This window comes from Mirounga angustirostris, unplaced genomic scaffold, assembly GCF_029215605.1.
Source record: "Mirounga angustirostris isolate CCGP_5_RB_7025 unplaced genomic scaffold, mMirAng1.0.hap1 SCAF_9, whole genome shotgun sequence".
In the NCBI taxonomy this organism is placed as follows: Eukaryota; Metazoa; Chordata; class Mammalia; order Carnivora; family Phocidae; genus Mirounga; species Mirounga angustirostris.
In genome coordinates, this window is record NW_026991717.1 from 66,943,493 (window position 1) to 66,953,109 (window position 9,617).

At 40.8% G+C, this 9,617-nt stretch overlaps 1 long non-coding RNA gene across 1 annotated transcript in view; it reads right to left on the reverse strand.

Annotated features, from left to right (window-relative positions):
* Positions 1 to 9,352, reverse strand: part of LOC129046529 (uncharacterized) — a 115,069-nt gene extending 105,717 nt beyond the window's left edge. Inside the window, exons 1-2 of the long non-coding RNA XR_008508074.2 lie at positions 9,263 to 9,352; positions 5,431 to 5,513 (exon numbers count right to left, since the gene is read on the reverse strand). This is a non-coding gene — a long non-coding RNA (uncharacterized LOC129046529). The remainder of the gene's footprint in view (positions 1 to 5,430; positions 5,514 to 9,262) is intronic.
* Positions 9,353 to 9,617: the final 265 nt, after the last annotated feature.

The following is a 9,617-nucleotide window of genomic DNA, read 5'->3' on the forward strand; positions in this document are numbered from 1 at the left end:
CAGTTATGGGAATTGCAACAGACAACATAGAACAATAACAGAGGACATGAACCCCTCCCATCTACTAGTTCCACCTGGATCTCCTGAAAAAAAAATTATATATTAGTGCATTACAGTTCACGGATCTTGACAGAGCCTGTTTTGTCCAGGACTAAGGCCCTGAAGTTCATTTAGAGTTTTATTCACCTTCCTTTTCCCTCTGCTTGTTTCCTCACTCCAGCACCGAACACAGTGCATAGCACATGGAGGCATTTGGTAAATATTTGATGCAACAATGGAAGAAGAGCTTGATGGTCAACCTTAGCATACTGCCCACTTGTCCTCTCTCCCCAGACGCACTACAAGGGGGGAAAGGAGTTAGGACACACCTTAGGATATTAGAGTGTCAAATGAAATATCCAGAACACATTGATACTCCTTCTGTCTTTTCTTCTCTCCAACCTGTTTTTCAACCACGAAGATTTGGGGAACTATTATTTGGACTCCGATATAAAGTTACTCCCTTTCCTACAGAAAATAATTCCTCCATGTTCTTTTTCTCATCTTCTTTTAAAAGATTACAGACATAATACATCTATATGTACATATACCTGGAAATTTTATGCGTCTATTATATATATTTACATATAAATAAAAGACATAGGGATGTCTAATCTATTGCTAGGAGTTAAAAAAAAAAAAAAAAAAGAGCTATCGCTCTCAGAACCCGCAATAGAACTTCTGAAAGAAGTTCTCCAGCTAAATATTTTGTGTGTTAAATTTTTTCATAAAGCCTCCTTGGGTGTTCATGTTATCAGCATCTCAGAGGCCCTTATTAAAGAATTAGCATTTGACAGCCAAACCAACTGTGCCAGTTACCAATTTATTGCCTCTCAGCTCCGAAGCTACCCTTCATTGCCTGCTTATGATACTGGAACATTCCCTCCTTGCCAGCTGGCTCGAGGTTCATCTTTGTTAGTAGAGGGTGCTGGAGGGACACTAGAAGAGGAAGGAGCTTCTCCTGACTCCCGCGTGCTTCATTTCTTCCCCCTTTGCAGCACTGGGGGTGTCTGGGACACCCAGTGGAGCTGATTTCCCCTATGGATACTCTGATGGCAGAAATCGGATTTGTTCTGGGGCCCCTCAGATGAGAAGACTCTAGGAAATCGTTACAACTGTACCTACATTAATCAGAGGGAAGCATCCCATTCTCTTTACCAGTGATTGGTCTTAGGGTAGATAGGCAACTGCATTGTAAATGGCAATATATGGTAAAGGAGGGGAAATATTGTAGAGGCACTTCCGGGAAAGAGTTCTTTAACAAAAACACACAAGATATAGGCAGCTACGTTTTCTGCCCCTGGTGTTAGTGTTTAGAGGTGTGATGCTTGGAGAGGGGCAGCCATCTTGAGACACAGAGGAGTAATAGTTGTCATGCTGAGGATGGCAGAGGAAGAATAGAATCTGGATCTTGTGATGTGGTTGACCTGCTGGATTACCCAACCCTGAGATCCCCCACGTTCAGCCTTACCATATACATGACAATTTTTAAAAGCCCCATACTGTTTGGGATATTTGTTTTCTGATGAATTAACAACCCAAAACACCCTAACAGTCTTCAAAATGAATTTAACAAATACTCCCAGTCTGCACCCATAAACCCAGCAATCCATGTACTAGAGAAGGCTGATCCTTATCTGAGGCCCTTACACTCCTAGGGTTTCTTGTCAAGAGGCTCGGGGAATCATCTGAAAATCTCCACTCACGGCTACAACAGGGATGCGATCTAGCCGTTTTAAGATATGGAAAGAAATTCCTCTATTGACTTCAGTTCTCTCCCTGCTTTCCATTTTGGTCACTTTATGAAAACATTGAAATTTATTTTCTGCAGCTTATAAGAAGGCAAGATAGTTTAAAGAAGGGGATCTAGAGTCAAAAGGTCTTTGTTCAAATTTTATCCCCTCTACTTTGAGCAAAATATAGGACACATAACTAATAGAGCTGTTTCCCATCTGTAAATAGGTATAATAGAACCTGCTTCATAAGGTTGTACATGGAACTTTGTTAGTCCTGAAGGCTGTTAACTTATTTTATATTCATTAAAACCCCAATTTTGCCTCAACAAACAGACTACCAATAGACAGATTTTGGGAATGTTCAGAACAACCCAGATAGAGAATTAGAGGCTTGGAAGGAATTCTGCATGGAAATGTAACTACTTATTTGGGATCTCATTAAGAATTCTGAGCAGAACTCCCATCTTTTGAAAAAGACAGGAGAAATAAGCCCTCTGTCCCAAAGGAGCTGCTGATGGAGGGCTTCTTCACCTTCATGCTGGAAAGGACAATACTGATGAGCCCCACCAAGCCGAAATGAGGGGGCAAGTTGAAGATCACCCAAAAACTCCCTTAAGTGTGTGGGTTTAATGTCATGTCTGCAAGGAATGGAAAGAGAACATTTTCGTACACTTTGAGGAGCAACAAGAAATATTGAAAGGGATGCCTCTTCATTTTATCTCCACCCCCCCCCTTTTTTTTTCAGGTCGAATAGTTGACAGCACTGAAAATCTCACCATAAAGGCATCAGAAGAAAGGCAAAAGACCACCTCTCCTCTCAAAATAAGCTTAAGCACCTTATATAGCAGCAGAGCTTACAAAAAATTAAGTAAATAAATAATGGATGAACCCTAACACCGCTGTGCATTCAGTGCATCATTTAAGTCTTGGAACATTTGCAAGTGATTATTTTCAAACATGTGCTCCTGGGCGTTCACATATCCAAATTCCAAATCTGTGTAATTTAAATTCTAAACATTATATAGATAACGCAAAGTTTACACAAGGGATTCCAAAAATCCATCTTTACGGCACTGACACTACATAAAGCAGTATTTTCTGGGAATAATGTAAAAAACCTTGAATTTTTAAATTGTTTCCTTTAAAAGTAATTGCCAATTTCAGCACCGCGAATGGTTTGACAAGGCAATAAAGCTTTGTGACTTCCCAGCCCTGTGCTTGAACAGTTACACTGTGACAGTTGGTGACCATTAGGCACACTTAATCTGGTAGATTCCTTGCCCTCGGTCCACTCCCACTCCAGACCCACTGACAGTAGAACAAACAAACAAACAAAAAACCTTCTGGAGCACTAGGACTAGTTTTGAAAAAAAAAGTTCCATTGTTTCCTAAGTCCTTAACTCATTTGCAAGTATTCAATCGTGCACTTCTGGAAGAAGCAAAGGAAGGAATCATGAAGGTTAATTCCAGGGGCATGAGACCATCATGAGTGGAGAGAAAGATACAAAAAAGCAAAAAACAAACGAACAAACAAAAAACAACCCCCCCCCAAAAAAAACCCACAATGGCATCTTTTTAATTCCCTTAGAGCAAACCCTTAAGATTTATGCTATACTAATTATTATTTGTCATATAAGAGCATTTGTACTTTATTACATCCCCTCTTCCACTGGGGAGGAGACAGTCACATGTTTTGATATCTGCCTGTACCACCAGGTAGCCTCTGAACAGTGCTGTGTTAAATAGAAGTACAAGCCAGAGCCCATGTGTTTTCTGACCTTACGGCAATTTGATATCTAACTAAGCGTGGGCATGTGTTAAGTCCTATTCTGGTCCAAATTAAGTAACTTGAATTAAGAAACCGTTTCAGGAAGTTTAAAACACACACGTACACACCCGCGCGTGTGCGCACATGCACACTTTGTCTACATGTGAAACAAACCTCAGACCAAACACTGAGGTCTTGCTCAGGGAAAAAAAAAATTGCTAAAATATAACACGGACACACTAGAAACACCCAGTATTTGCCAAACAGATTTCGCACGAGCATCTCCCTTGTAGCATGGGCAATCCTGCCACTTTGAACCTTCCCATTTACTCCCCCATAGGGTTTGATTTGGATGAATGTAGGCTTTCTCAGATTTTTACGTGTCCCTTTATTTTTCTGATCATCTCTAAACCGTGCCCTTAAAAATAATAGCCTTTGAGAATCTCTAGAAAACTAGAATTTCTCTTTCTCACCTAGGTTCATTTTCCTCCCCAAACACACCTATCTTGCGGGGTTTCTTGGTCTGGTTTTGTTTTACATAAAATAAAATGTAATCGGCCATTTTCAAATACACAATAAACCCAGTTTACCCTAATAGAGTTATTAGTACAAAAAGCTTATCCATAGCATGTAGATGGCTAATGAAGGAATGTACCTACAAGATATTTTGCCTGCTCAAGAATGCCAAGACCTCCAATATTTTTTTTTTCCTCTAAATTCTCTGTTAAACTAATTCTGTGTGATAGGCAGATATGTCCTCCACATGCTGGTGAATTAAAATTCAGCTTTCAGTGAATAAGATTAATTGCCTCTTCAGACAAAGCTGGATTTGCTCTCCTATTAGAGAAAGGGGAGGGGGAGAAGCAAGGGGCAGGGAGCCAGCTAGACTGCGGTATTCAGTTACACGTGAAATGATTTGTAATTCTGAGTAATCACTTAGGACAAGCCCTTGCACCATTTTATCTATACATGACTCTAGGCCAAAGTCAATACTCATAGTAAAATAATGAGATGAAGCTAACTGAGCCCTTTTATTAATGCTCCAAGGAGCAAATCTGATGCTTGAGTTTCTCCCATTGAAAGTATCCACTTCTTCCTAAAAAATGAACAAGTGGGTCAGGATGCCCAGTAGCAGCCAGGGTACCTGCTTCAGCAAAATCATAAATAACCAACCCTTCCTGCCTTCCCCCTTTCTGTTTGTGCACCAGGCTTTACCCAGCTGCAGGTGAAAACACATGAATTTTGCATTACCTCTAGGCTCATTAAAGAGATCTGGCTCTCTCCTAATAGCTTCCCCTCACTTAGGGACACACACACACACACACACACACACACACACCCCCATGATGAACCTTAAGAGAAACAATGCATAAGACTTTTGCTTTCTCTTCCTCATCAGTCTTATAAAGAAAATCAACTGTTCTAGCAAATGCACAGCTTGGTGACAGAGTCAGCACGCAACTGTGAGGAAAATGAGATGGATAACCAGCTGTCCCAGTTTCCTGAAGATGAGGTTTGGGAAGGGAGAGAGTGCTGAGAAGGGAGGGGAAAGAAGGGTGTAGGGAAATCCTTGCTTTTAGCCCTCAGTGTTCTTTTTCCCCATGTTACCCCCAGTCGGGTGACCAATCTGGCAAATCCATAATAGCAGCAAATGGCGCCCTCACTAAGTCGTGGGCAATTGAGGACTCCCCCGTGCTGGTTGAAGGCCTAAAGATCCACTAGGAAAGCTTCGAAAAAAAAATATCCTTAATGTCATTTTCTAAAACTTGGAGAAACAAACTAATTTATGTGAAGAAAACAGTCTTTTATTGGAAAAACCACACAGAACATTTCCATTCATGTACTCCAACATAAGACAACACAGGTCTAACAGAAGGACAAACATACCTGCATTCAAATTCCAGATTTGTCTCCTATTTACTAGGTGACTCTTCCAAGTCTCTTGGCATGTCTGACCACAATCTTCTCATCTGTAAAGAGAGGATCACACATTTACAGGCAAACTGTGACGAGTGAAGCTGAGTTCAATATCAAGAGCATAAACATGATTACCCACATCCCTCCATCCCCTGGATTATTCGTATTCCCAGGGGTATGAGACGTCTATATAGAGATTTCAATTAAATTACTCCTAATATTTCTCTAATTAGAGCTTTTGGTTGGTGATCAAAATAGCTTTTTTTTAAAATTCCACTTCCATTGGTGCGCTCATTTGTACATAAGCCTACAGACATGAAATTTCCCTTAAGAAAGCTTAATCACAAACCAAACAATCAGTCATGAACCAAAGAGAAATTGCTAAAAGATCCAAGTACCTACATACTGAGTACATACCAAGTGCACATTAATTCCATTGTTCTCAGCCATACCTTGGTTTCTCACACAAGCTGAACTTGGAATGTTATTTTTTAAATGGAGATTTCAAGACCCCAAATTCCTATAACTATACAGCTTGCAGTGTCCTGGGAGAAACTTTCAGTCTAATGAGGACTCAAGGTATGCAACACACACATTCATATGAATTGCCGGACATACAGGGAAAAGGACCTTCAGGTAGAAGACAAAACACATATGAAGTCACCAACATTTACGAAAGCTTGGCATGAGAGGGAGCACGTAACAAGTCTGGTGCAGAGAGTAGATGGAGGAATGGAAAGAACTGAGAGAAAAAAAGAAGAGAAGCTAGCATCAGATGGTATTTATTGGCAATTCTGAAGTGTTTGCACCTGATCTGGAGACCAGACACTCTGAAATTTTAGTGTGACAAAGAATCACATGGGGAGCTTGTTAAAAATACAGTCTAGGGGGCAACTGGGTGGCTCAGTAGGTTAAGTGTCTGCCTTCGGCTCAGGTCATGATCACAGGGTCCTGGGATGAGTCCCGCATCAGACTCCCTGCTCAGCGGGGGTCTGTTTCTCCCTCTATCTCTGCCCCTCCCTGCTTGTGTGCTCTCTCTCCCTCTCTCTCTCAAATAAATAAATAAAATCTTAAAAAAAAAAAAAATACAGAGTTGAGGGACTCCTGGGTGGCTCAGTCAGTTGAGAATCCAACTCTTCATTTCAGCTCAGGTTATGATCTCAGGGTCCTGGGATCGAGCCCCCCGCCATGGGGCTCCATGCTCAGCAGGCAGTCTGCTTGATTCTACCTCTCCCTCTGCCCACTCTCTTCCACCCACATGCCTCTCTAAAATAAATAAATAAATCTTTAAAAATACAGGTCTAGGACCCGCAATCAGTTCTAATTTAGAAATCCTGGTGTGGTTCCTCAGCATCTGTTTTCTTTTTTCTTTCTTTCTTTTTTTTTTCTGAGGATCTACTTTCTGATGGAAGACGATACATAAAACTCACTGTGAGAAACATGGCTTCCAGGATATGGGGAGTCATTAGGGATTTATCAGAACAGTGATATAATCAGATATATGATGTAAGAAGATAAATAGTTCCTAGAGAATAAATTGGAAGACCAAGCCTAGAAGGAGGGGCATAATCCAATTGGGAAGCTTTTTGAGTGGGGCAGGAGAGAAATAATGAGACACTGAACTGAGTACCATTAGATGAGACTATAAGGAAGAAGTATAAAAGTTTAACAGGACATAGTGGCTTACTGCTTGGAAAAGGAAGGAATCTAACATGACTTCATGTTTTCTGTTTGGGGCTCTGCTGACGATGATTATGTTTTTCGAAACAGCTTATATAGGAGATGAATAATTTGGGGAATATGAGTTAAATTTTGCATATGTCAGGTTTAGTGTGGGCTTTGGGGTCAGATAAGCTGGATTTAAAGCCCTCTGCCTCTTAACTTCTGTGTGACATGGCAAATTGCTTTACCTCTCAGATGTAAAAGTGGGGGAAAAGTTCAGGGATTTTGATATGTAAATCAGTTAATATAATAAAAGACTTTTGTACAGTGCCTGAAAATGATTAACAAATGCCAGTAACATTAATAGCTAGTGTTATTTTTAATGCCATTATCATTAGCCAGCTGGAGATATTCCATAGACAGATGAAAATATCATCCAGGTGATTATTAAAACTTTGTTACAGATAAGGTCATCAGGAAACATTTGAAGAAACAAGGACTAAGAGAATCCAGGGGAATATGAATGCTTCAGTTGATAGATGAACTGGATGAAGCTGAGGAGTGGTCACACAGAAAGAAAGTAGAAGATATTGTAGGCCAAGGGTGTAAGGTAGAGGAAGTTATCAACAATGTCACACACTTCAGACAGGTAAAATAAAAGTAAAAAAAAAAAATCCACTGTATTTGACAAATGGGAAAACAATGGTGACCTTAATTAGAATGGCTTCAATGACTTACGAGGCTGCAGAGGGAATGGGAGCTGGGTGAATAACCAAAATGATTGTGTGAAAGGACAAACTAGGTGGTAGCAAGAAGAGTCAAAAGGTGGAGAAGCGCTGGGCTTTCTCTTTTTAAATGGGATGAGCATGAGCACATTTTCAAGCTTAGAGAAGCAATCCAGTGCAGAGAAAGAAAGTCAGAATCATTGTTGGAGGAGAGACTGAGAGGTAATGGGAAGGATGAAATAGACAAAACAAAACAAAACAAACAAACAAACAACAGGTGGGTTTTGGCCTTGGACCAAGGAGGGAAACTTCTTCCCTCAGCTCTGAAAGGAAGGACACTAAGAAGTGGTCAAAAATCCAGAAACTGGAGATGAGTGCATTCCTGTCAGAGAACACTGAGTTTCTCCCCAAAATAGGGGGGCTCTCTGGTGAAAGTGAAGTGGCTACACTGGGAGGCAGGTTAGTCACGAGAGGAGAGAGGTCAGAATTTGGAGTAATAAGGGACAGGGGAGTTTACCAGGGACTGTAACTCCACTCCCCCACCCCCACCCCCCCATAGAGGGACTGGCAGAGGGGTGGGAGCATCTGGGCAGAAAGTGTTTCGCATCCAGTGCTGGGTGCTGGTTGAATAGCAGTTCTGAGCCCTGAACTGGTGACAGAAGAGGAGGAAAGATGAAGATCATCGGGGTTGAAGAGGTTAAGGAAAGGTGTTGACGTGTCTTCCACATGAATGAGGAAAACCTCTAGGACGGTGAATGGAATTGCTGTGGGAAAATATTCAGCAGTGCTTCTTTCTTCAGTGAATGCAGACAAGTGCCCTGGCGATTGGTAGAAAACATCCGTGAGGAAACACTGAACACAGTATAATGTAATGGGTGTCAATCCAAAAAAGACAGGAATTTCCGAATAAATGTAGAAAATCAACCATCTGGAAGCAACAACTTGATATTTAGGAAGTTGACCTGCTTAGAAATATGAGAATCAGGAGAGACTATTCAACGCGTTTTTGTTTTCACCTTTTCTTCTCTTCCAATGCATAAACCCAAATCTGAGGTTTACTTTCTGCCTCTCAACTTGGAATATCTGGCGATTGTTCATGTCGGCTCTCATCTTCCCTAACTTTTAATCCTTGGCCTATGTAGGTGGGTATTGCCATTCTTGTCATTATTCTTTGACACTCCAAATTAAGCAGGTTTACGTACTTGTTTATTTGACTGTCATCAGGAGACATTTTGCCTTTTGTTGAAAATGGGCCTGTTTGAGCAGGAACTGGGCTGGGGTTTGGATATGAACATTGGAACCCTAAAATCCCAACCATGTATATAGATCTCTCTCACACTGTCCTTCGTTCTTTGCTTCCTCCCTATCATCCTAACTTGTGATTCTTTTTGTCGTTCTCTTTTATTATTTCTTACCTTATTCCTTCTTTAAATCGGACATCATTCTTAAATATTCTGAAGCCACACAGATGCCCCCTCTCCTTCATCTCTGAACCTAGAATCTCTAAAAAAGAAGAAAGAAGCAAAGACACACCCATAAATAAAACTCTACTTGTCCGGGCACCAGGGCATCCAAATCTATTTGTATCATTAATTTGCCTTTGTGTCTTGTAAACCCAAATTTAGTTATATACTTCCCAAGTTTTGGCCATGGCCTCTGATAACTCAAATTGTCTCCCTCAATTTCCCCCTGTAGAAAAATATCTATCATTTACCCTATCATTCTTCTGAAACTGGTAACAGATTTAATAGTTTAAGCTACTCTGTTAAA